At 43.3% G+C, this 26,164-nt stretch overlaps 1 long non-coding RNA gene across 1 annotated transcript in view; it reads right to left on the reverse strand.

Annotated features, from left to right (window-relative positions):
* Positions 1-25,952, reverse strand: part of LOC132520379 (uncharacterized) — a 47,153-nt gene extending 21,201 nt beyond the window's left edge. The window contains exon 1 of the long non-coding RNA XR_009540541.1: positions 25,833-25,952. This is a non-coding gene — a long non-coding RNA (uncharacterized LOC132520379). The remainder of the gene's footprint in view (positions 1-25,832) is intronic.
* Positions 25,953-26,164: the final 212 nt, after the last annotated feature.

Raw genomic sequence — 26,164 nt, forward strand, 5'->3', positions numbered from 1 at the left:
GGTGGCTTCTCTTGTTGCAGAGCACGGGCTCTAGGCACGTGGGCTTCAGTAGTTGTGGCTCACAGACTCTAGAGCGCAGGCTCAGTAGTTGTGGCACACGGGCTTAGCTGCTCCGCAGCACGTGGGATCTTCCCGGACCAGGGCTCGAACCCGTGTCTCCTGCATCGGCAGGCGGATTCTTAACCACTGCACCACCAGGGAAGTCCCTATTACTTTCTATTGATTAGAGGCCAGGTTCAGGAAAGTTAGATGTTAATTTGTAGAAGACTGATAATTTGCAAATGATTTGTATCTTTGTAAAGGGGCAAACTATTTCTTTCCAATCAAAAAATAAACCCACAGTGGTATGAGATTAAGAGATACAAACTACTGTGTCTAAACAGATAGGCAACAAGGATATATTGCACAAAAAAGGAAATATAGCAATTATTTTATAATAACTTTAAATGGAATATAATATATAAAAATACTAAATCACTATGCTGTGCACCTGAAACTAATAATATTGTAAATCAACTATACTTCAGTATAAATATGTTATAATAAATAAATAAACTCAAAGGTTAAGGTTTTTAGGTTGCTGTAGGACATTAACAGGTTCTGTACTGGACTTTGCAATCTTATTCCAGCATTTTCTTTTTCCCATTGACAAAATTTAGCAGTTTTTCCTATCCTCTTTTGAACCAGTTTTGCCATCTTGTCAATCTCATGGTTAATGTCTTAAATCTTTGGCACATCCTCATTATATTTTTCCAAGATCATGTTTTTACTGTTTTTCAAAGTGAATGAAAGATTCTTTAAATTCCATAGTGCTTTATAATTTTCAAAAGTTTCATACACATGATTTCATATAATACCATAATAACACTTTTTTTCCCCTACCCCTATATTGCCCCTTCCTGCTTCTCTCTCCCCATTGGTAACCACTAGTTTTTTCTCTATATGTGACAATCCATTCTTTATTTTATTCACTAGTTTGTTTTATCTTTTAGATTCCACATATAAGCGATAGCATACAGCATTTGTCTTTCTGTCACACTTATTTCACATAGCAAAATACCCTCCAAGTCCATCCGTGTTTTATCAAATGGCAACATTTTTCTTTTTTTATGGCTGAGTAGTACTCCATTGTATGTATATGTATGTGTGTGTGTGTGTGTGTGTGTGTGTGTATAATGTCACAGTTTCTTTATTCATTCATCTATTGATGGACATTTAACATGTGTTGGTTGCTTCCATGTCTTGGCTATAACAGTGCTGCTATAAACATTGGGGTGCATGTATCTTTTCGAATTAGATCATGTTTTTACCTTTTTAAAAAAAGTATTCTTTGCCAGAAGCCAGGAGCTCCTTACAGACAGCCATCTTTGAGTCCTTGTCCTGTGTTTCTCAAACTTAAATGTGCATCCAAGTCAACTGAGGATTCTATAAGTCTAGGGATGAGGGGATCCTGAAATTTAGAATTTCTAGCAGCTGCTGTTGGCCTTAACCCTGAGCACAATGCCGGGACTTGAAAAATGCAGGTGCTTAGAAAATGTTACTGTAAACATCAACCTGTATGAGTAGATGACATGTCTTACTCCTCATGCTACCTCCCTCCAATACCTAGCCTTTATTTTCACAACTTATATGCAATAATACAGAGGATCTAATTTTGGTGAGGACACAGTTGGTACACCTTGCTTATCACAATGACCCGGTTAAACCAGAGTTTAGTGAGAGGGTGAGGGAAAATGGAAGAGGGCTCACCAACAATTGGAAAACGTAGTCAATTTGGATGTCAATCAGGGCACCTAGGATGGGGAGGGTGCTCCCATCCCTACAGAGTACGTCACCACAGGACCCTCAGCAAGAGGGTAACACCAGCAGCATTGTACAACCTCATTCCCCACAGGCCAACTGCATCTCCCCTTAGGCAATTTGGGCTGCAGAGAAGTGAATCATGGCCGCCGCACCTACACTTTGGGGGCTTCTGACCTACAGAGTGGACAGTGTCCAGCTCCTGTTGTCTTTGGGCCTCTCACCTTCACATGCCATCATGTTTATACAGTTATGGGCAGTAAACTCTCTACTACTAGAAAAATAAAATAATCGAGTCCCTCCTCTGTGGATTCAGGAAGGATTATGAATGTCTACCACAGCGGTTCTCAACCCTGGAGGTACGTCAGAACTGGAAGCTTGAGTAAAAACACGCTTGTGCTAGGGTCCCACCTCCAGAGAGCCTGCTGTAATCAATCTGGGGTAGGACCCGAACAAGAGTATTTTTAATATCTCACTGCGTCTTTAGGGGAAATAACAGCCACATTAGCTGCCCTGTCATTTAGAAAACTGGGAAGTTGTTGGCTATCGACTTCTTTAATCGTCCCAGCGGCACTAAGGCCAAGTGTCTCTAGTCATCTTAAGAGCATTGCAAGATTTCAAAGAAAATGGTCTTACTTCTCTGTGCTTTATAATGTGAATGTGTTAAAACTGCTTTTGAGAAGAAAGCACTAGGTGGTACAAAAGGTGACATGCGATGTAGATGGCATGTGAAGCCTGGCAAAGGTGTGACTTCCCCAAGCACCTGGGAAAAAAAAGGAAGGATGTTCCACCTGAGGCTGAATCTAAAAATCCACACATAATGGAAACAATGAAACGACTAAGAAATTGTAAATCGAAGATTATGAAGTTTTCTTTGGTATTTTTTATAAAACACTTTTTTATTGAAAGAAAATACTTCTAAAAATAAATTACTTTGGAAAAGTTATATGAAGTAAGACCATAAAGTTTCACACTTCTGCACCCTCGTTCCCTCCCCGTCACTGCTTCTCATCCTTTACCTGGAATCCGACTGCTGGCTTAGAAAGGAATGAAGGAGAATTCAGCCTGAAAGATGACCTGCATCAGTACCTCTGTTCATGAAGAGGATGCCTTTGGACTTTGCCCATCCTCATCCAGAAGGTTTCTTCCAGAGGCCAAAACAATTGGGAAGGCATGAGGGACATTGAGAAATAAGATCTAACACTATGGGAAATGTCATTAAATATCAACACAAATGTTAAATACAGATACCTCTTTGTAAAGATTAGAAGAAGGAGGAGGAAAAGGAACAGAAGAAAAGCTAAAATACAGAAGACAAATGTAAACAAGCCATGACAAGTGAATAGTGGCCGCCATGTGTTTGTACTGTGTGCCCGGTACCTTATATGTGCTATTTTATGGAATTCTCAAAAGAGCCCAATGAGGCGGAGTCATTATCTCCATCTCTCAGATAAGGTCTCTTTTCTGTAGTGGCGGCTGAATCAGCATCTTTCCCCTCTTGGACAATTTTAAATCATTTCCAAATTTGATGTCAGGAAGGGAAGGGCACATCAGGGGTCTCAGGCTAGCTGCTACTGGGGGGATGGAGAGGACCCTGAGCATCTCAAGGAGAGCAGAGCCCTGAGAAGGAAGGAGGCTGGGACCCTGAACGGGCCCAGGGAAAAGCAACAGACCAGGAGCACCCACACTGGACAATGAGAAAGAGTGAGCTTTTTTTTTTTTTTTGCGGTACGCGGGCCTCTCACTGCTGTGGCCTCTCCCGTTGCGGAGCACGGGCTCCGGACGCGCAGGCTCAGCGGCCATGGCTCACGGGCCCAGCCGCTCCGCGGCATGCGGGATCCTCCCGGACCGGGGCACGAACCCGTGTCCCCTGCATCGGCAGGCGGACTCTCAACCACTGCGCCACCAGGGAAGCCCAAGAGTGAGCATTTTGATTCATTCATTTGCTTATACATTTATTCGTTCGTCCATTCAACAACCACTTACACAGGTTACTATGTGCCAGACACTGTTCGAAGTGTTTTACAAATATCAGCTCACTTAATACACAAAACAATATTGTGAGGCATGTGCTAATATGATTCCCATTTTACAGATGAGGAAATTGAAACACAAGCTAAATAACTTCCCAAAATATTGTTGTTAAGCCACTGATTAGGAGTTTTATTTGCTACAGCAGTGAGGTTGCCTTGACTAATACAGTATCACTACGTAGATATTTTCTGTTCAGACTTAAAGATATTGGACTTCAAAGATATTGGAAAGGAAGTTCAAAAGACAACTCACATTTTGATGTGGCTCAGTTCAAAACACTGATGAGAAGGATGAGTTTATTTGGATGGTGTAGGGGGTATTAACACATTGACTATTAATGATCTTTTTGAAAGTATCTATACAAGTTTATCTACAAAATCTCTTGTGAAATGCACTGTCTTTTAAATAAAATAAATAAGTTTATCTCTCAGATTCAGGTGCCTGTGTGTTCTCATCTGTTAAATGAAGGGTAGGGACGGATAAGCTTGGAAGTACCTTCCAGCAACCCTCAGCATCAGCATTAAATTCCCCCTGTTGAGGCCATCCCAATATGAGAAATTTAACTTAAACTAGGAGAAATTGCTTTTCATAAAGAGTTCATAAACTCAAGGCTGAATCCAAGTCATTGATCCCAGTCTTTTAACTCTGAGCCAGGAGCAGAAGGCATGAAGAGTCTGTGTAAGAACGTGAGCATTTACAGACACCAGCTAATATAAAAGAACTGTAACTACACTTTAATTTGGCTATCCTTTGTTCGAAAATCACACGGTGTATGATTCTACGATAAATAAAGTGATAAGTAAAGCACTTTCCTCGGAGGCATGGATACAGTACTGCCACATCCTGGAAAGGTTTCTATGAGAAAATGTCAGATCAACAGAGACGATTTGACCTCCTCTCCTTTCCATCATTTTCTACTCCCTATTGTTCTCTGTCCCTTTCGTTCCTCCTCATTAGAGCCTCTGGATCTCTCATTTTGCGCTTCCATCATTTGACATTGAATTCACCTTTCCTTTTGACAGGACCTGCTGCTTTATATATTTTTTTTTTGCAACTCTGCAAAGATAAAAATCTCATTTCTTAATGAAAACTGAGACTCAGATACAAAGTATACTCAGGAATTGGTTGAATTGGCAAAGAAAAAAGGAAATTATTGAAAGAGCTGGATAACTGACCCGAGCCCAGACCCAATGTTAAATCAGGCATAACTATTCTCTTTTTTCAAACCCAGAGCTGAACCAAAATCACTCCTTTTGGAAGGTTTTGTGAAACTTAATCAACACTACCGTGGGGTATGTGAATGATGACATTTACAACATCAATGAAACAACCTGCACTGTCACTGCCCTGAACCTAAACCAAACTGGAGCAACCCTGGGTGTAACTAGAAGCTAAAACCCAAGTGGAACGTTTTAAAGTTCTGCTCCATGTAGGGCTAAGGCAGCAACCACCGTTAATTTTATCGGTTTGACTTAGTAGTGTCTAAAAATAGACAGATCTGCACATTTGATTTTACCCTTCAGGCAAGTGGGTTCTTACTTATGCCACAAGCTACGGTTATGTTCCCAAACACAAGTTCATGTGCCCGACACACAGTGAGGCCAAACAAACCTAAACGTCGAAGTTTGGGGCAGAGAAAGATTTATTGCAGGGCCTGGCAACGAGAATGAGTGGCTTGTGCCCAAGAAAACCCTGAACTGCCCGAAGGGTTTCAGCAAAGCATTTCTAAAGGCCAGGGGTGCGGGGTGGAGGGAGGGAGTGCTCAGGGTATGTGATCAGCTTGTGAAGAGTTCTCTGGTTGATGTTGAGGTAACAGGGCGGTTAACGTTATCCATCCTTAGGTGCCAGTAGGTCAGGGGGCCATGTGCTCATGGTCATCAAGTAGTTAATCTCTTCCATTTGGTGGGGGGGTTAGCATCTGAAAAACTCAGGAAATATGCATGAGATACTATTACCTAGGTACTTCAGAGAGGAGCTAAAGCAGAGGCTATGAGGGAGGGGTCTGTCCCAGGAAGGCACTGTAGGGTCCTGCTCAGTTACACTTAGATACCAAATCCTCTCTCTCTCTCTCTCTCTCTCTCTCTCTCTCTCTCTCTCTCTCTCTCCTCTTCCTCCGTCCCTGCCTCCCCCTCTCCCTCTGCACCCCCTTTCCCTCTATCCTTCCCCCTTCCTCTTCACCACTCTCTCTCCCTCATTCCTCTTCTCTCTTCTTTACCTTTGATGAGTGGAGAGGGGTGAGCAGGGATGTCCTCCAAGTTTCAACCTTCTTACAATTTCTCCCTTAAGGGACCTAATTCATCTCACGAATTCAACTCCTTATCTCTGTCTATGATTTCTACTTTCTGTCTCTAGTTCTATCCTTTCACCTAAATTCCAGGTCTACAGGACACATTCATATAGAGGATGTTGTACATTGTCTCCAAGAAAACTGCATCAGTTCTTTCCCCCTTTGAGCGGTACAGCCTGTTCCTTCACCCCCGGTGAATCTGGGGGGCCTGTGACTGCTTTGATAACAATAATGGATGTGATGCTGTGAGACTTCGAAGACTAGGTTTTAAGTAGCCTTGCAGCTTCCACCTGAGCCTCTTAGAACACTAATTCTAGGAGAAGCCAGCCCTGGGGGAAGCCAGCCACCATGAAAGAATCCGACTACCCTGAGACCGCCATGTTGTGAGGAAGACCACACCAGCCACAAGGAGAAGCCATATGGAGAGCGATGCCCAGCCAGTCCCCGGTGGCCCAGACACTGCAGTTCAAGCACCAGACAAACATGAATTAATAAGCCATAAGGGGCTTCCCTGGTGGCGCAGTGGTTGAGGGTCCCCCTGCCGATGCAGGGAACACGGGTTTGTGCCCCGGTCCGGGAGGATCCCACATGCCGCGGAGCGGCTGGGCCCGTGAGCCGTGGCCGCTGAGCCTGCGCGTCCGGAGCCTGTGCTCCACAACGGGAGGAATCAGTCCCAAGGGAACACTAGCCAGTAGAGCTTATCAGGACCACAGAATTGTGAGAGATACTAAGAAATGTCTGCTTTAAGCCACAGAGTTTCAAGGTGGTTTGTTATGCAGTAATAAATAACCAGAAGAGACATCTAACTTTCATTCAGTTGCTGATTCTTTCATCTAGCAATTGTCCATTGAACAATTACTTCATGTGCAACAACTTGCAAGGTACCAGGCATAAGCAACGAATAAGACAGATCCAATTCTTACTTCCATGTGGCTGACAGTCCTTCCGAAGGAGAGATGTTGAACAATCATTGATCCATCATTTCAAACTTCTAATACCTCCTCCTCTGCTCTTGTGCTCAGCTGGTTAAATTTTCTCATTTTTCATTGAGATAACAGAAATAATGAGGGAGGGACTCCTTCACTTAGGGACCTAGGATGTAGACTCCTAACATACCAGCATCTCTGTGGAACTCTCCACCCACCTTCTCTCTTGTTTCTCGGAATGAAGTGTCCCCGGAGATCACCACAACCACTTGAGCTCTGGATTCCATCTCCTTCGCGATGACTTCTCCATCACTTTCGTCAGAAAGCAAACAAGCTATAGATGATCTCGACCAAGTCCTTGGCTTGAAATACCATCTTTCGGCTGATGGCCCAGGGATCTGTATCTCTGGCCTGAATCCCTGCCCAGAACTACAGACTGGTACATATCCAATAGATACACCACCTGCTTGGTCCCTCCACTTAGACATCACCTGAGGTATCTTAATAAGCTTCTCAAACTTAACATGATGCCCACAGAACTCTAGATGTTCTCCCTCCCCTCTCTCACATTCTTCTCTGTCCCAGTAAATGGCTTCCTCACAATTCCATCCCTAAGATAGGTTAGTGGTCCTGGATTCCTCTCCTTTTTTCACTCCCGCCTCCAATCCAGCTGGAACCCCTAGTGTCTCTACCTCCAAAACATACCCTGAGCCCACCCTTCACCTTCAGCCTCTCCATCTCAGTTCAGGCCCCCATCCTCTCTCAGCAGACCACTGACATTTCAAGCCTCCTTATTTCCACCCTCATCCCTCCACCACGCATTTTCCTTACAGCATCCAGGGTGTCCGTTAGAAATATAAATCGTATCACGTTATTCCTCTGTTTAAGGGCTTCCATTGTGCTTAGAAAGCTTGTGTCTTCGTACCCTTGTTTCTAAACTCTGTGTCCTTATTTCCGTGATCTGGCCTCTCAGACTTCATTTCACGTGACTCTCACCTTCATCCACCACATCCTAGCCGCAGGTCTTATTTCCCTCGTTGGGACAGGCCGAGCTCACTCACCCCAGGGCCTTTGCACCAGCTCTTGGCCTGGCTGACTTGCTAGTCAGCCTTCAGCTTCAACATCTCCTTCTCAGACTACCCAGTCTAGTATGCTTTCTGACATTGTTCATGATTATGTATTTTTTAACTTATTTTTTCCATCGCCCTGCACCTAGAGAGTAACCTCTGTGAGTGTAGGTGTTTTGTCTTGTGCGCTGCCACCTCCTCAGCTCCCAGAACAGTGCTTGGCCTATAGTAGGTGCTGAATAAATGTTTGTTGACTAAATGAATGAAACGATCACTAGTGTGATGAGAATGATGAAGAAGAGTGCCAGCTACTATGGGAGCAAACGGTGAATGGACTAACTTAGTTTCAGGGGTGCGGAATGGGAACCATCTTCCTGAGAAGGTAGCAGTTTAGCGAAGACCAAAGGAGAAAGAGGAGAAAGTCAGATATCAGGGGGGCAGGGAGGAGAGCAGAAGACCATGCAGAAGATCCCTGAGGGCAGGAAATGCCTGGCTCCTGGGGAATCTGAGAGAAGTTCTCGGGGAAGGAGGCTGGCAGACAAGGCTCTGGGAAGGGTTTTCATGCTTTCAGGTCACTCATCTCCATCTCGCCTAGACCTGGCTCATTTTTTGCCAATCCAGGGTCTTCATGAATGTGCCTTTTCCGGGGGTTCCCCTATTCTCCCACAGGGTCCTGGAACCCTGAGGTTGCCTCTGCTTCCTCTCACTCAGAACTTCATGCCCCTTGGTGGCTGGTGGGGGGATCCCTGTCCAGTTGACCACCCTCTCAAATCTCTCTCACATCTGCTCTGTGGTCGCCATTCCCATCACCCACGTGGCAGAGAGGAAGAGCTTTGCCTCATGCCGGTCCTCAGGCCTCTGTCTCAAAACCTCAGCAGCCTTCCAGGGACCCCCTGATTCTAGCCCCACCCACACAAGTCCTACCAAGCTGTAGCCCGCACACTAAATCTTCCTGGGAAGTGGGCTTCATCACAGCACTTCTCCACCCAAAGACTTCAGTGGCCCCTTAACTCCGGCAACACCCTCTCTCAACCCCATCACCAGGCTCCACACCTCCCATCCAGCCCGATTTCCCAGCACCCCTTCTAAGACTCCTTCTTCACAGGGCAGTGAACACACCCATATCCTTCCCTCCCGCATGTTTGCACACGCCCCGGCATGACCTCCTTTCTTCTCTCAGCACCTTGAGCCCTCTTCCTCCTTCATAAGACATCTGCCCATCACTCAGTATGTGGCCGGTAAAGAGCTCAGAGTCTAGAATCAGATTGCCCAGCTCCACCTCGCACCTGCCGTGGAACCGTGGGCAAGCCAGCCACTTCGCCTCTCTGTGCTTTGTCTTCCTCATCTGCAAAATGGGAACAATAGTAACCAATTCATCAGGCTCTTGTGCAGATTATATGAGTTAATACATGTAAAGTACTGAGAACAGGGCCCGGTACGTTGAAAGCACTAAAAAGCGTTTACTATTATTTTTGTTGTTGTTATTATCACTCCACCTTTTCTGTCCTGAACTCATAGAGCACGCAGGATAATCCATAACACAAATTTAATGCTTAATTTTATACCAAATTGTATTTTTCCCTTTTGTTTCCGGAGACCCCTGGTAGGATCCTCGTTTCTTTGAAGACAGAGAAACAACTAAGGCTGTGTTACGTACCAGCAGCCCCAGGGAAGGCTGGGATGAATCAGACAGAGTCCTGGCCCTCAAGTTGCTCACAGGCTAATAGAAGGAGACCAGCCTGTAATCATCATTCAATACCATGGGGCATGGGGGTGTGATAACAAGAAATGCATGGGAACTCTGGCAGCACCAAGAAGGGGCTTTCTGGAAGCAAGGCTGCCCGAGCTGTAGGTTGAAAGAATGAGAATCAGATCTGTAAAGTAGGGAGTGGAGGAGACTGGAAGCATTTCACACTGACCCACACCAGCTGAGTCTCCTTTCCTTTCTATGGAAGTACTAGCTCAACATCCAAAAAGCACTGAAAAGGATTTTAAACTCTACTGAAGTTTTAAAAGCAGGGCCTAAATCAAACTACATTGCATAACTCACAGCAACTTATCCTAAAATCCCTCCTCAGCCATCCGTGCCCGTCTCACAGCAGCCACTTAGAAATCTCCCCTGGCTCCTTTCCACACTCTCTCTTTGCAAACTTTCTCCACAAATTCCTCCAGGGTTGGCTGGTTCCCTCTCCCCTCCCCACTTCTGCTCAGCTCTTCAGTAAGGAGACACATTTAGCTTTCCTAGGCCTCCTTCAATTCATCTTTTCTTCTCAGCAGCAACAGAAAGCCAGGCTCCAAGGCCTCCCTGGCAAGGAAGGAGGAGACTGCAAACATTTATTGCACTATACTTTCTCTTCTGCCCCATCACAATCCTCCCTAGTGAAAGGTTTGCTCTCCTCTCAGAAGAGGACGTCTCGCATCCAGGTCACCTTCCAAACTCATAACCCACCCAGCAAAGTCCCCCAACCCTTGTCTCCTGTTGGACTGAGCCAGATTCTCCTCTGCCATCCGTGAGGTGGGGTGGGAGAGGATGCTGAGGCTGCCTGTGAGGACTGGGTCCTTCAGAGTTTCTTCTAGAGCAATGACTATTGAGCTTTTCTGAGACCCATTGTAGGAAATACATTTTACATTGCAGCCAAGTGCACGTATATGCACACAGACACACACACAGCTGAAACGAAAGCTTAATAAAACATTACTTAACCTTCCCGCGCTATCTTCTAGTCCATGTATGTCATTTTAAAGTGGGAATAAGCATCAGCTTTTAGGGATACAAAGTATTTACAGCTAACATGACATGAGGTCTGGAACTTGCTTCAAAATAGTTGAGACAGAGGGCTGGGGTGTAGATGAAACAAGATTGACCACAAGCTGATAATTGTTGAAACTCGGTGAGACGCACGTGGTACATGGCGGTTCATTATACTGTTCTCTCTAATATTTCATATATTTGATATCTTCCATAACAAAAATTTAAAACAAAACAAAAATATTGGTCATGCCCCACTAAATTGATTTCACAATCCACGAATAGGCCAAGAACTACAGTTTGTAAAATACCTTCTAGAAAATCCAGGAGTTTGAAACTAGATGGCAGGGGAGAATGTCAACATCTAAATTTAATCTAATACACACACACCCCAGCCCCCAAACCAGGTCTACTTCTTCTTCTAAGATTGGGAGGTGGGGTGTTTGCTGAGTTTTGTTTCTCCTCAGGGTACCGTCGTTTTCAGATGTCTCTCTTTGACAAACAGGAAACCTACATGGCAGTTATCTCCACCCACCAAGTCCGTTTCTCATTAGCTGAGATCTCCTGGACACGGGAGGATTTTGCCCAAGGCCCTCAGCAATCCTGTCTAGGACCAACCCAGTCGTATTAGGAGCAAATTAGGGGACACTGTCTGTGAGCAAAGCCCTGCAGAGACTCAGAGAGCATCCTGGACGGGGCATGGAAACCTGCTCATCCCTCTTCCACGACCAGCTTGTCACCACTTCTGGCTCCTCAGGTGCACCTTGGTGCCTCCCTGGTATTCTCTGAGGAACTCCATGGTCACTCTATCCTCTTCTTCCTTTTTACTTAGTTTAGTAAAGTGAGATTTCAGACGACCCTTTGGTTCGTGGCCAAGTGTAAGGTTGTTTATTATCTGTTGGTCACAAGGCACTCTGAACTAGCTTCAGCTCTGCTTCTCCAAATCTCTCCATCGCACTGTGCTGAGTGGACGCTGCAGACACCCCTCGTGTCTGAAAGCACACGTGTGCCATTTCCTGTTCCCTTTGGTCTGCAGCTATGAACTCTGTATGTTACCAAACCAAACTTGGGCCCACCCGCTTGTGCACAGTAAAGCCAACCTACCAACACCAGCTGTGGTGAAGGAAAGTGCAGCGTGTGTTGTAAGGCGCCAGACAAGGAGACCAGGGCAGCTCGTGCTCAAAAACCCTGAACTCCTTGATGGTTTTCGGGGAACAGTTTTTATAGGCAAAATATATGGGGGAGAGGACTGAGGGTGTGTGACCTTCCTCAGATTGGTTGGTGGTGAAGTAATGGGGTGGTGCACCAGGAATCTCAGTCATCGGCCGTTTGGTTCCAACCAGTCTGGGGTCCACTACTTGTGGCCATCCTCCACCTGCATGGGGGCCTTTGTTCCTGTAGAAGAACTCAGAGATGTGTATCGGACTGTTATGTATATCCCTGGAGGGGGAACCAGGACCCTGCCCCATCACTGTGCTGTTGTTTCCTGACTGTCTTTCCTTTGTTTCTGCATTCCCTCACTCCTCTAATTAGTAACTGAATCTGCCCTTTGGAACTCAGGGAATGTCGAGGAGGCTGAAACCTTTTCTCTACAAACAAGAAACGGGGGACATGGAAAGGCTTTTGTTCTTAGGGTGTCCTGCTCAGTTTCATATCTAGAAACCACACTTTGGTGAAAAATCTTTCCATAGCTGAAGCAATTCTGCCACACAGAAAAACAGAGGCTTCTAGGGTTTGAATCCACAGTGTTGACCCTGAAAGCCCGCATTTCTCTCCACCAGAGTCCTGTCGTCTTTATAACTCAAGATTCTCTTCTCCCATCCTGCCCACAATTCCTCACGTTTTTAATAGTAAATAATCCCTACTAGTAGTTTCTAAACCTTTATCACTCGAACCACTGCAGGAACCCAACACTACTAGTATCTGTACGGATTAAAAAACTAATATGGCAGTGTAGGGAAAACACATTGAAGAGTTGGTAGAGACAGCCATAGCAGTCCTGTAGGGTGTCTGCTTCAAGTAAACAGAAAGGAAGGTGATTGTTACATTCAATCTAGACAGTGAGCGTAACCAGAAGTAGTGCCATTGTGCTCATCAGTTGGTGTTCCCTGAATGCTTTATAATGTTTATATTTGATGTCAAGTTGCCAGCCTCTCGTGTTATGGTCTCCATTGTGGAGGTTACTGCCTTTATGAAAGCTCCTGGTTGGGGAAGGGTGGGTGATGCCTATTGCCTATAATATAGAGAGTGGTTTCATGTCCTGTCTAGACCAGAGGGCTGTTGAGCTTATTCTAAGGCTCCCTCTACCCACCTCCTTGGCTCTCCTGAATGGCATTTTCTGGGCACTGGTAGACCTGCCTCAGGTGGGTCCTGGCCGTGCGTGGCCTGACTGTATAACTGCAGTACCAGTTGACCTCTTAGATCTGCTGGGTGGGGGCTGGCACGTGGCCCCATCATCATCATTCCTAGAAGCCATCAGCGAAAAAGTCCAGTCTCAAGTCCTCCAAACTCTAACCAGTACGTGGAAGAGGAGGCCCCAAAATACACTATTGAATTATTCTGGGATTATTTAAACAAGATTTCAGAACAGTACTCCTGGCTATAAATGCATAGACTACCTTCTAGAAGAAATTACAAACCATCTCCATTCCCATAAAGTGGACTCCATTCCCATAAAGCTGACTTTCTTCCTAATAACGTACGTACGGCGGTTAGAGATTCGGGTGGTGACCTTCATCAGCACGTTGGGAAATGTGGCAGCCCACCATGGTGGGATGACAGTGAACCCTCTTTTACTCTTTACTGTGACTCCTTGCAGGTACCTATTCCCTATAACCAGCCCTTGAGCCACCACTGCCAGCTTTCTTGGAGATGTCCCCTATTGCAGAACCCTCGTGGAGTGTCTGTTCCTCCATCTGGCTAAGAGAAGGAGAACTGACCCATTCATGATGGCTCTGAGGATTAAAATTCCACACTCCAGTCCAAAAAAAAGAAAAAAAATCACACCCACGTACACACACTCATGAAGATACTTCTACAAGCTGTGACACGGCTGCTTCTGTTGCTTTAAGGGGATACTAGTCCAGCCTTGCTGGGTCAGATACTGGGCCTCTGGGGTCTCTATACCCTAGAGGAGGGGACTAGGTCTGGTCTAGGACAAGGTCATAGTACAGTCCCATGGCTTCAGGAAACCCTGCTGTCCGAGTCTGCGATCACTATGGCAGACACTTGCCAGGTGGGGTTGCTAGGTAACGCCGCAGAGTGGGATGAGTAGCTCGCTGAGCAACTGGGTACAGGCATCCTCTGTACTGTGTACACTACTCGTACCACCCATCCCTGGTAGCTACCTCTGACTTCCTTTCTCTTCTGGAATGGATCTGCATTTCAGAAACTGTTCATGGGGGCTCAGATCGAAACAAAACAAAACAATAAAATTGCCTGCAGCCTGTAAGCCAACGAGGGAGTGGACCCTCTCAGTCTCGGGCAGTGGCCATGGGCAAGCTGGATTGTTTATCAGTGCAGCCGGCCCTGGGTTAGACATTTCCCCAAAGGTTGGTTCCACAGCTTGGAGTGCTTCAGAATGGGTTCCAGCATTTCCCTAGGATTCTGAGGTGCTGCTCCGCAGAGAGAGTTTGCTGTACTGAGTCCATGCCATCTACTTGGCGTGCTAACTCCATCATTAGATGCACTTGGTGATGGTGCCCTTGAAGCTCAGTTTGGGGGGATATTTAACTCACTGGATTGCTGGACCTCAGGGCCAAAGTCTAGGACAGCTTCTCCCTCTTTTGCTGGCTTGGCCACAGAGTAGCTAAAACCAAAGGAATAAGGCTGGGAAGGACTAAGAGTTTAGAACCTATGTTTTCTCCTTTTCCTTTGCAGCTCATGACAGAGAGTCGAGGACCTAAAGAGCAGGGCCCCACGATAACTTTCGAGAGCCCTAGGTACTTCTATCTTCATGGGCCTCTTCCGCCATAAAAAACATTTTAAATTGTATTTTACTGATGGATTGCTATAAAGGACAAATATGTTAGTATAATATACGAAAATATTTTCAACCTAAAAATTAAGTTTCTCTTTTGATTTTAGGAGAAATTAAAACATTTTTATGGACCTTTAAAAATATTGTGGGTCCTGGGTACCGTGCCTGTTTTGGGCTTAATGGATGTCAAGTCTGGTAAGAGGTCCACTGAGTACCTGTAGATTGATAGGAAGATGAAGGGCAAGAACACGATATTCAGGAGGGAGGTTTGCAGAAAATCCTTCACTGTGTCTCCTTCCATCTGCTTCCTGCTCTCAGCCGTGATGATTTCAGAATCTCCAATTCACTCTGAAGGGTGGGAGAGAGTATGTGGAGGGCAGCATCATTTCCCACACACAAGTCACCACAACACTGTAGTAACAGAGGATTACAGTTTCCAATTTTAAAGAAAAATTTATTTAAGCACACTAACAGAAATATCAAGAATAAATTTTGTCCTTCACTACAAACATCCCTGCCGAAGTCCTAGCATTAGTCGTGAGAAAGACTGTTTTAAAAGATGTTTACAGGGCTTCCCTGGTGGCGCAGTGGTTGAGAGTCCGCCTGCCGATGCAGGGGACACGTATTCGTGCCCCGGTCCGGGAAGACCCCACATGCCGCGGAGCGGCTGGGCCCATGAGCCATGGCCGCTGAGCCTGCCCGTCCGGAGCCTGGGCTCCACAACGGGAGAGGCCACAACAGTCAGAGGCCCGCGTACCGCAAAAAAAAAAAAAAAAAAAAAAAAAGATGTTTACAAAGCTACCTTCAGAAACTTGGGCTTTGCTGTCATAATATTTTTCAGCTGTCGATGAACTGAGTCTCCATACTTATGATCCACCGAGTCACAAATAGAAGGACATAAGATTGGCAATTTCTCCTACAGTATTTCACACTTGTCAATTTCAGAACTTATCACCTAGAGACAATGTATTACAATTTTCTTAGTCAGTGTGGTTCTAATTCACTTTCCCCTACCTTATTCTACAGGTCTGCAGATGGCCAAAATCTCAGATGGAATTGTGAAATTTTCCTATTCTTGTCAAAAGATATTTTTAGTTCACTTTCCCCTAACACAGAAATGCCAGGCAGCACATTTAGCAATGGACTGTGTGTGTCCTCGAACGAGAATGGAGTGTTACAAAACTAGAGATGGAGAAATGCTCTTAATATTGCCAAGCGAACTGAATTATTATTGTTGGAGAGGAAAAGTAATTTTCCCTCTACCCTTTTAGGTTCTCGGCCAAGACTCCCTGTAATTAAAAGACAGATTAACAAGAGAAAAACAAATTTAATTACATACCTAGGGGAGCACCACAAAGATATAAGGCCCAAAGCCACCCAAGCAATTGAGCCTTGCGTACCAGCCTGAGCTAAGGAATGAGATAGGAGCCTGGGGCTTCAAAAGGGGAGGAGGGGAATTCACAGGAGGATGCGAAGAGCAGGTGTTCGGTAAACAAACATTGCCCTGCCACACAGACAGAAGTCTCTCAGATGATGAAGTTCTCTCTTGTAGTAGCTCTCTTCCTGGTACAGGCTCCCTTTCTAATTTCTTTTAGGCAGTTAAGGGGGAGGCGGGGAGGGTATAAAGCTTTTCCTGAGTCTGCTGGGTCTTGAATGTCTTCAGCTTAAAATAATCCACCTGCCAAAGTGGCACATTCTGGGGTGGCTTATTCTGAAGCCCCCTCATTATCTTAGAGTAGCAGTAGGCGAACTACAACCCGTCAGCCAAATCCAACCCACCACCTGTTTTTATAAAGCCCAGGAGATAAGAATGGTTTTCATATTTTTAAATGGTTGAAAAAAAGACAAAAGAAGAATATTTCGTGACGTGAAAATTATGTGAAATTCAAATTCCAGTGTCCATAAATAAAGTTTTATTGGAACACAGCCATGTGAATTCATGTACAGGTCGCCTATGGCTGTTTTCATGCTAGAGGGCAGAGTTGAGTATTTCCGGCAGAGACCATTTGTCCCACAAAACTTAAATGTTTACTCTGGGGCTTTTTATAGAAAATGTTTGTATGTCCCTGAATTAGAGCCTAAGAATTCTTACATAGGATCACAGCCACCACATTCCTTCTAGTAATCACAGTGCAGGAACTCTTAGTCATGACTAATATTACTACTTAACCTCTGTTGACCTCTTACTGTGTGCCTGGCCCTGCGCTGCGTGTTTTTATCCGTTATCTCATTTAATCCTCGCAACAATCCAGTGAGATGGACAATGTCATGGCCTCCACTCTATAGATGAGAAATGTGAAGCTCAGGGAGACCAACTAACTCACCTAAAGTCTTAGCAAATCTCCTGACTGGGATCCAGATCCAAGACCTTCTAGCACCAAAGTTCATACCTTTACCTCTGGTGTCATTGTCACTCCCAAGCCTCTCCCGGCGTCATGGATGTTTGCCACTAGTACTCCATTTCTTTTTTTTTTTTTTAATTGAAGTATAGTTGATTTACAACGTTGTGTTAGATTCAGGTGTACAACAAAGTGATTCAGTTATACATATATATTTTTATTGAGATTATTTTTCCTTATAGATTATTACAAAATGTTGAGTACAGTTCCCTGTGCTATACAGTAGGTCCTTGTAGATTATCTATCTTATATATGGTAGTGGGTATATGTTAATCCCAAATTCCTAATTTATCCCTCCCCCACCCCTTCGGTAACGATAAGTTTGTTTTCTATGTCTGTGGGTCTATTTGTGTTTTGTATATGAGTTCATTTGTATCATTTTTGTTTTAGATTCCACGTATGAGCGATATCATATGATATTTGTCTTTCTCTGTCTGATTTACTTCACTTAGTATGATAATCTCTAGGTCCATCCATGTTGTTGAGTGCCCTATTTCTGAGTAAAGACTTCCATAAAACTTCACTGCTTACTGCAAAGTAAGGCTTCCTTTTATTTGTCCTAATTTGCACCTTTTCCACCTTCACAAGGGAGCTCTGGGTCTGGTAAACTTGCTCTTGGTGAGTGTGCGTTGATACAGCCATAGCCTCTCCTGTTATGTGTATTTGACTCCCATCTGCCTCGAAACCTTTTTTGGGGGCAGGGGGGTGTCTCTGATCTCTGCATATGGGAATGTCCTCTGCTCTTCTTCAAGCCTGCTACTGTTTTCTTTAACTGCAAAAACCAGAGCAACATATGATATTCCCAGGTTCAATAAACTGGCAGGATAGGGCTTCCCTGGTGGCGCAGTGGTTGAGAGGGGACACGGGTTCGTGCCCAGGTCCGGGAAGATCCCGCATGCCGCGGAGCGGCTGGGCCCATGAGCCATGGCCGCTGAGCCGGTGCGTCCAGAGCCTGTGCTCCGCAATGGGAGAGGCCCGCGTACCGCAAAAAAATAAAAACAAACTGGCAGGATAATGTTTCTTTTCTTTTCTCATGTCTTCCTTAATGATTCCCACCATTTCTTTGTTGTTTTGTTTCATCTTCTTGGGGCCACGGAAGCAAGAGAGGGCAATGTTTTCAGTTTACGGTACCTTCTCAAGCACATTCCTGGAACATAACTTTGTTTGTCCTGCGCTAAGGATTCTATACATTGTTCACATTAGTTTTCTCTGAATAGTTTGAATATCATTTTCCTGCATAGTTCACATTCTTTTAGTTCTCATTCTAAAGGGAAAGAGAGGCACAGGACAAGGTGTGTGTGTGTGTGTGTGTGTGTGTGTGTGTGTGTGTGTGTGTGTGTGTGTGTGTGTGTCTGCAGTGGAGACGGCTGCCCAGTGAGGTGGAAGGCCTACATTCCTTTACAGGAACTGGAGCTTCCAAACATCTTTCCAAGAATACCAGATATGATCTAATCTCTAAATTGGAAGTCAGCAGACTGTTCCCATGACTCATGACTCCAGATACATCTTTCAACAATCAGGCCTTCACTTCATGGCGGTGGGAGTATCTATACCTAAGCAGTGTGGATAAAGCAGATCTTTATGAAATGCTCCCATTTCTTCCAAAGAGTAGGAACAGATATATTTAGATTTATTTATTTATTTATTAACATCTTTATTGGAGTATAATTGCTTTACAATTGTGTGTTAGTTTCTGCTTTACAACAAAATGAATCAGTTATATATATACATATGTTCCCATACCTCTTCCCTCTTGCGTCTCTCTCCCTCCCACCCTCCCTATCCCACCTCTCCCTCCCTCCCACCCACCCTATCCCACCCCTCCAGGTGGTCACAAAGCACCGAGCTGATCTCCCTGTGCTATGCGACTGCTTCCCACTAGCTATCTACCTTACGTTTGTTAGTGTGTATATATGTCCATGCCTCTCTCTCGCCCTGTCACAGCTCACCCTTCCCCTTCCCCGTATCCTCAAGTCCGTTCTCCAGTAGGTCTGCGTCTTTATTCCTGTCTTACCCCTAGGTTCTTCATGACATTTTTTTTCTTAAATTCCATATATATGTGTTAGCATACGGTATTTGTCTTTTTCTTTCTGACTTACTTCACTCTGTATGACAGACTCTAGGTCTATCCACCTCATTACAAATAGCTCAATTTCGTTTCTTTTTATGGCTGAGTAATATTCCATTGTATATAAGTGCCACATCTTCTTTATCCATTCATCCGATGATGGACACTTAGGTTGTTTCCATCTCCGGGCTATTGTAAATAGAGCTGCAATGAACATTTTGGTACATGACTGGAAAATATATTTAAGAAGATAGGACCAAAATATATTTAGATTTAGATATATTTTGGTCCTATCTTCTTAAATATATTTTCCAAAACATATATTTCTGCCAGGCTTATAGGTAAATGTTCATGTAAGCATTATTTCAAACACCTCGGCATAATTGCCACTTGGTAGTAGGGGGCTTGACCCAGACACAGTGCCTGACAGTGCATTTCTAGGTTCTCCAGGGTCATCAGTTTCACAGGCTGTGTGATTTGAGATGTCATTCATCAAGCTGGATGAGAAAGATGGTATAATTACTGCCTGGCAATTTTTCTAAAGAATGAAAGATTCTGGGCTTCCCTGGTGGTGCAGTCATTGAGAATCTGCCTGCTAATGCAGGGGACATGGGTTCAAGCCCTGGTCTGGGAAGATCCCACATGCCGCGGAGCAACTAAGCCTGTGCTCCACAACTACTGAGCCTGCACTCTAGAGCCCGCGAGCCACAACTACTGAGCCAATGTACCACAACTACTGAAGCCCATGCACCTAGAGCCCATGCTCCGCAGCAAGACAAGCTACCGCAATGAGAAGCCTGCGCACTGCAAGGAAGAGTAGGCCCCACTCGCCACAACTATAGAAAGCCCGTGCGCAGCAACAAAGACCCAATGCAGCCAAAAATAAATTAATTAATTTTTTTTTTTGCCTTTGTAATTAATTATTTTTTTAAAAAAAGAATGAAAGATTCTTTCTGAACATTCATGCAACTTTTTCAAAGTTTGGATGAATGTTTCTCATTACTTCTCTGTGACACTCATGCTTATTCTGTCTAATCAGCTAGTGCCTTCTGAACTAACTCCTCTCAGTTCCTTTGAAGAACCTCACAGAAATTTCATTCACCTTCACTATCCAACACAATTCCTAGCCTATTTTTGTTTTTTTCATTTTCTTTCTTCCTCCTTTCCTTCCTTCTTCCCTTCCTTCCTCCCTCCCTTCCTTCCTCCCTTTCTTTCTTTTTTATTTTATTTTATTTTTTTTTTGAGAAAACCAAGTCAGAAATACATAGAACTGAAGGCAAGAAAATACTTTTGGGATAAGCCTCCCCAAGTGTGTGTTATCTCTGTCAGATGTGCTTGGCACCCTTGCTCAGCTCCGATGAGCATCACCACTGTGCTGGGTTCTCCCATGTTCCCAACACCTCAAGGCAACTAATAAAGAAAGGTGGTCCCCTTTTGTCCCCGCATAATAAAAATAAATTATAAAAGATTAATAGTTAGGACATTGCCTCAGGATTTATTTTTATAACCATTGTAATAAACAAATATAATAAATTCATGTATGAAGATAAACAAAATACAAACAGAACACATTTTACTTGCTAATCAAGAATCTTAAAGAGTAGAATCTTATCTTACCTAGAATAAAGATTCTAAAATCAATATGTAATTTTAAAAATCACATATAATCTAACATACTCTTTTATCTTTTTTTAAATTGAAGTATAGTTGATTTACAATGTTTCAGGTATACAGCAAAGTGATTCAATTCTACATTTATATATATATATATATATACATATATATATATTCTTTTTCAGATTCTTTACCATTATAAATTATTACAAGATACTGAATATGGTTCCCTGTGCTATACAGTAGGTCCCTGTTGTTTATGTACTTTATACACAGTAGTGTGTATATGTTAATCCCAAATTCCTTATTTATCCCTTCCCGCACCCCTTTGGTAACCATAAGTTTATTTTCTATGTCTGTGGGTCTATTTCTGTTTTGTATATGAGTTCATTTGTATCATTTTTGTCTTAGATTCCACATAGGAGTGATATCATATGATATTTGTCTTTCTCTGACTTACTTCACTTAGTATGATAATCTCTAGGTCCATCCTTTTTGCTGTAAATGGCATTATTTCATTCTTTTTATGGCTGAGTAGTATTCCATTGTATATATGTACCACATCTTCTTTATCCATTCATCTGTCAATAGACATTTAGGTTGCTTCCACGTCTTGGCTATTGTAAATAGTGCTGCTATGAACATTGGGGTGCAGGTATCTTTCCAAATTAGAGTTTTCATCTTTTCTGGGTATATGCCAAGGAGTGAGATTGCTGGATCATATGGTAACTCTATTTTTAGTTTTTTAAGGAACCACTATACTGTTCTCCATAGTGGCTGCACCAACTTACATTCCAACTAACAGTGTGGAAAAATTCCCTTTTCTTCACACTCTCTTTAGCATTTATTATTTGTAGACATCTTGATGATGGCCATGCTGCCTGATGTGAGGTGATACCTCATTGTGGTTTTGATTTGCATTTCTCTAGTAATTAGTGATGTTGAGCATCTTTTTATGTGCCTGTTGGCCATCTGCATGTCTTCTTTGGAAAAATGTCTATTCAAGTCTTCTGCCCATTTTTTGATTGGGCTGTTTGTTTTTTGATATTGAGCTGTGTGAGCTGTTTGTATATTTTGGAAATTAAGCCCTCCTCAGTCACATCATTTGCAAATATTTTCTCCCATTCTATAGGTTGTCTTTTTGCTCTGTTTATGGTTTACTTTGCTGTGCAAAAGCTTTTAAGTTTAATTAGGTCTCATTTATTTATTAATCTAATATACTTTTGAAAATAAATCATATATCCCATAAAATACACAGCATACATAGCTTTGTGCCTAAAACTCTTTGCAACATGTGCAGGAATGTAGAGAATAACATAAAGAGTATGTATGCCAAATGTGTTTACAGCATTTTAATTCCATAAGAAGGAGATAGTTGAATTGGATTCACAAAATGTACATATATTATATCTTCTCTGATTAAAAGATAATAATAATGTTAAAAATCTGCACGTGGCCATTGATAGACACTGAAGTCACAGCCCTGCTCAAATACCCTGCCATGTGGAGTCAACCTTAACCAAGGACAAAATGGTAGTTTAAGCATATTTCAAAGGTCTGAAGGTAATGGCCAACCCAAACTTTGGGTACCTCTAGTCCATTGATTTTCCAGCATTCCACATAATTTTCTGAGATCGGCCAGCCCCCTTGGTCATCTCCACATCTCATCAGTTGTCTGAGACAGGACTGTGCACAGACTGGAGAAGCCGCTTCCTTCAGCACTCTTCCCTGTAGCCTCCCCTTCCCAGTGCACACTTCCATTTGCAGGGCCTGCTTCTCCTGCTGCCTGCAGCTGAGGTGTTAACCTCAGCTCAGCTTCCTGTGTGCTTTGTGAGTGGACATTCCTCATTCCACCCACCCCCCCACAAGAGATTAGCAAATTTTGGAATTATTAACTCCTATTCCTTACTTTTTATTAGCTGAGCCAGAAAGAGGAAAACTAGAATTAAGTATTTATATTCCTAATTCACACACGAGTCGCTGGGTTAGACTGTCTAGGAGACACAGTTCAAATCTGGATTGCTGAGGACCAGCTTGCACGTCTCTCAGGAGGTCAGAATTCCACAAAAAGGGGCTTGCCTCACCTGGCTTTTTAGAACTGGTACAATTTCGTCAATAAAATGGCACATATTGACAATCGGTTTATTCAAATTTGGTGCAGATATCGTGTCTCAGAGCCAGGCTCAAAACAGGTCCTACAGGAGATAGCCTGAAACTGGACTAAAGCCTGGTGAAAATAAGAACAACCAGCCACATCTGAAACTTGTGTCAGGGTAGAGAGGCCGTAAACCTGGCCAAGCTGGAAAAGGCAAATTAATGCTTTTAGCCGGGTCAAAAATAATTGAGGAACGTGAGTCTCTAATCTTGGAATTACCTATACTGAATAAAATTCTCTGGAACTGGATAAATGAGAGTATGTGAGCCTGAGCTGTCTGCACATGCAGAATGTGCAGTTAGATGACTGTGAAGGAAAAGAAAGGATGAAAGGTTATGAATCCCAGGGTTGTATCATTTAGAGAAGACCTTCATATCCCTTTTAAGAATCACAGAATGTTAGCTGTCACCTATAGACACAATGTGGATGGGGAGCTTCAAACATATTAAGAACCCAGGGAACCAGACAATCTTACATTAGAACAGTCGAATTGCAGAGAGCCATTGGAACAAAGAATTTCTACCATCAATGTTGGTAGCACCCTGTTTAATTAAAATACAGTATGCATTTGAACACTTATAGGTTTAAAAAATTCTCAACTACAAAATACCACAATAAAAAGGGTAGAAAGAAGAGGTTAAAAATGCAACCCTGTGTTTTGTCATATAGTCATTCTGGTTTCTACAAACTGGATAAGAAACAAATTGAAATTTATCAAAGATACTTACACATTTCCAAAATTTCTATTTCTTATTAAAAGTGTTTGTTTTTTAACAAAAAAGAAGAGGACTCACAGATATAGAAAACAAAGTAGTGGTTACCACTGGGGAGTGGGGAGGGGCAATGCAGAGGTAGGTGAGCGGGAGGTACAAACTACTGGGTGTAAGATAGGCTTAAGGATGTATTGTACATCATGGGGAATATAGCTAATATTTTGTAATAACTGTAAATGGAAAGTAACCTTTAAAGTTATAAAAGTTTGTTTTTATATCCTCATTAACTGATTCCCTAGATCAACCTCATTGTTGATAGTACTATGGTATACAGACAGGGAAATGTAGTCATAAATGTGTAACAGTTGTACCTAAAAACCTGGTCCAAACCATAACATTTTCATACACTATGCTCATCAAAATGTAGTATCACATGTCATAATCTGCCCAGTTTTAGAAAGAAGACTGTTTTTGTCAAATTGCAACAACTCTTTTTTCTTAGTTGAAATCTTATTTTTAAAACATTTGATGCTTAACATATTTCACACAATCTGTTGATTGTTCAGTAAGGCACTTCAAGGGCAAACTTAATATCCAGAATTTAGTGTTGTATAACATAATCAAAATTAGACATTTTCTTTAAAAAATAACTGAATCAAAAATTAACTTGCTACTTTAATATCAAAAATTCACTCAGAGATATGGTTTCTCTGATTTTTGTTTAGCAAAATCCTTTCCAGTATTAATATTACTAATACCTCTATCAATTACTTATTTGGATAATGTCTTAATAAAATGCAATTTAGAATTCTGGTCCTGGTAATGGCAGAAAGCTTGTGTCAGACTAATCTTCCTGCATATTTTTTAGACAAAATATAAAAAACTGCTTATTGGGCTTCCCTGGTGGCGCAGTGGTTGAGAGTCCGTCTGCCAATGTAGGGGACATGGGTTCGTGCCCCGGTCCGGGAAGATCCCACGTGCCGCGGAGCGGCTGGGCCCGTGAGCCATGGCCGCTGAGCCTGCGCGTCCGGAGCCTGTGCTCCGCAGGGGGAGAGGTCACAACAATGAGAGGCCTGCGTACCACAAAAAAAACAAAGAAAGAAAGAAACAAACAAAAAACTGCTTATCATAAGGCATCAAAGAGCAACCAAACTCTGGCAGACACTGAAGAGGTTAAGGAGAGAGCCACATTTATACAGATTTGCCCTGAAAGCACACCCCAGCCTAAACTCTGAGAGTGGCTAGAATTCCAAAGGAAAACTGCAATTTTGTTGGCTTGAACTGTCAAAGAATGGGGCTCAAAGCTGCTAAAACATCTGGAAAGTAAGGAAGGAAATCTCAGGATGAGAGAGACAGACAGAGGGGGAATGCTAAAATCTGTGTAAAAACTTCCCTCAAATCCGTGGCTGATTTCTGAACTCTCCATGTATGGGAGAGACTTCAAGGAGCCCAGAGGAAAGCAACAGCCAGAAGGTCATGGAGCTAAGCACGTATTTCTTCTGCTGCTCAGCGTAGGGAGGCTGGATTTAAAATTTGAGTCCTGCAAAATTGGAAGAACTTGAAAAATACCTTAACCTTTCCATTGAAATTCCAGAATTACTTTATGAAAAAAGTAATGAAAAATGACTATGTCACAGTACTGGGGGATTTGCCTAGGAATACAGGCAAAGCCGAAAGAGAACTGTGCTCACCAAGTATAAAACCAAGTCTATAGAAATTCAAGGTGATGAGTCAATAATTAAACTGGTGACTAGAACAAAAATCAATACTATCAGAGGAAAACAACACAATCCAGAGTCTCTATATCATGTCAGTAAATAGGTCCAATATACAATTTAAAAGTTACTAGATAGGTTGTTTCAGTCTGGGTCTAATCAGGGGATAGAAACCACACAGTAATTGTGACAAAAAAGTTTAATATAAAGAATTATTAAATTATGACAGAAGAGTAATTATGAAGATGTAAGGAGAACTAAAAAGGGTACTCTGGGGCTGAAGGAGAGTACTCAAGGAAGAACAAACTTGGAAGGGGTTTTCCTACCTAAGACTGGGGTTCAGACCTCCTTGGAGAAGGAGTGGTTTCGAGACAAGAGATGGCAGAGAATCTTACTGGTGGCTCAGTCCAGAGCTTGTCCACATCAGCAGGCAGCAGGAAGCAGCCTTCCAGCACACAGGCAAGCTGATACTGGCAGATGGGAACACAGAGGGAGTCAGTGTTAGAAGGCTGCTTGCTGGCAGAGTGAGGCAGGCTGTGTGCAGTGTCCATGTTTAGAGGATCTTGGGAAACAACTCTGAGGTGCAGGCACGCCAAGGCAGTCGGAGCACCACTGCCAGCACAAGGTCTGAATCACGGTGGTGTCTGCATCAGGAAGA

This window comes from Lagenorhynchus albirostris, chromosome 5, assembly GCF_949774975.1.
Source record: "Lagenorhynchus albirostris chromosome 5, mLagAlb1.1, whole genome shotgun sequence".
Taxonomy (NCBI): Eukaryota; Metazoa; Chordata; class Mammalia; order Artiodactyla; family Delphinidae; genus Lagenorhynchus; species Lagenorhynchus albirostris.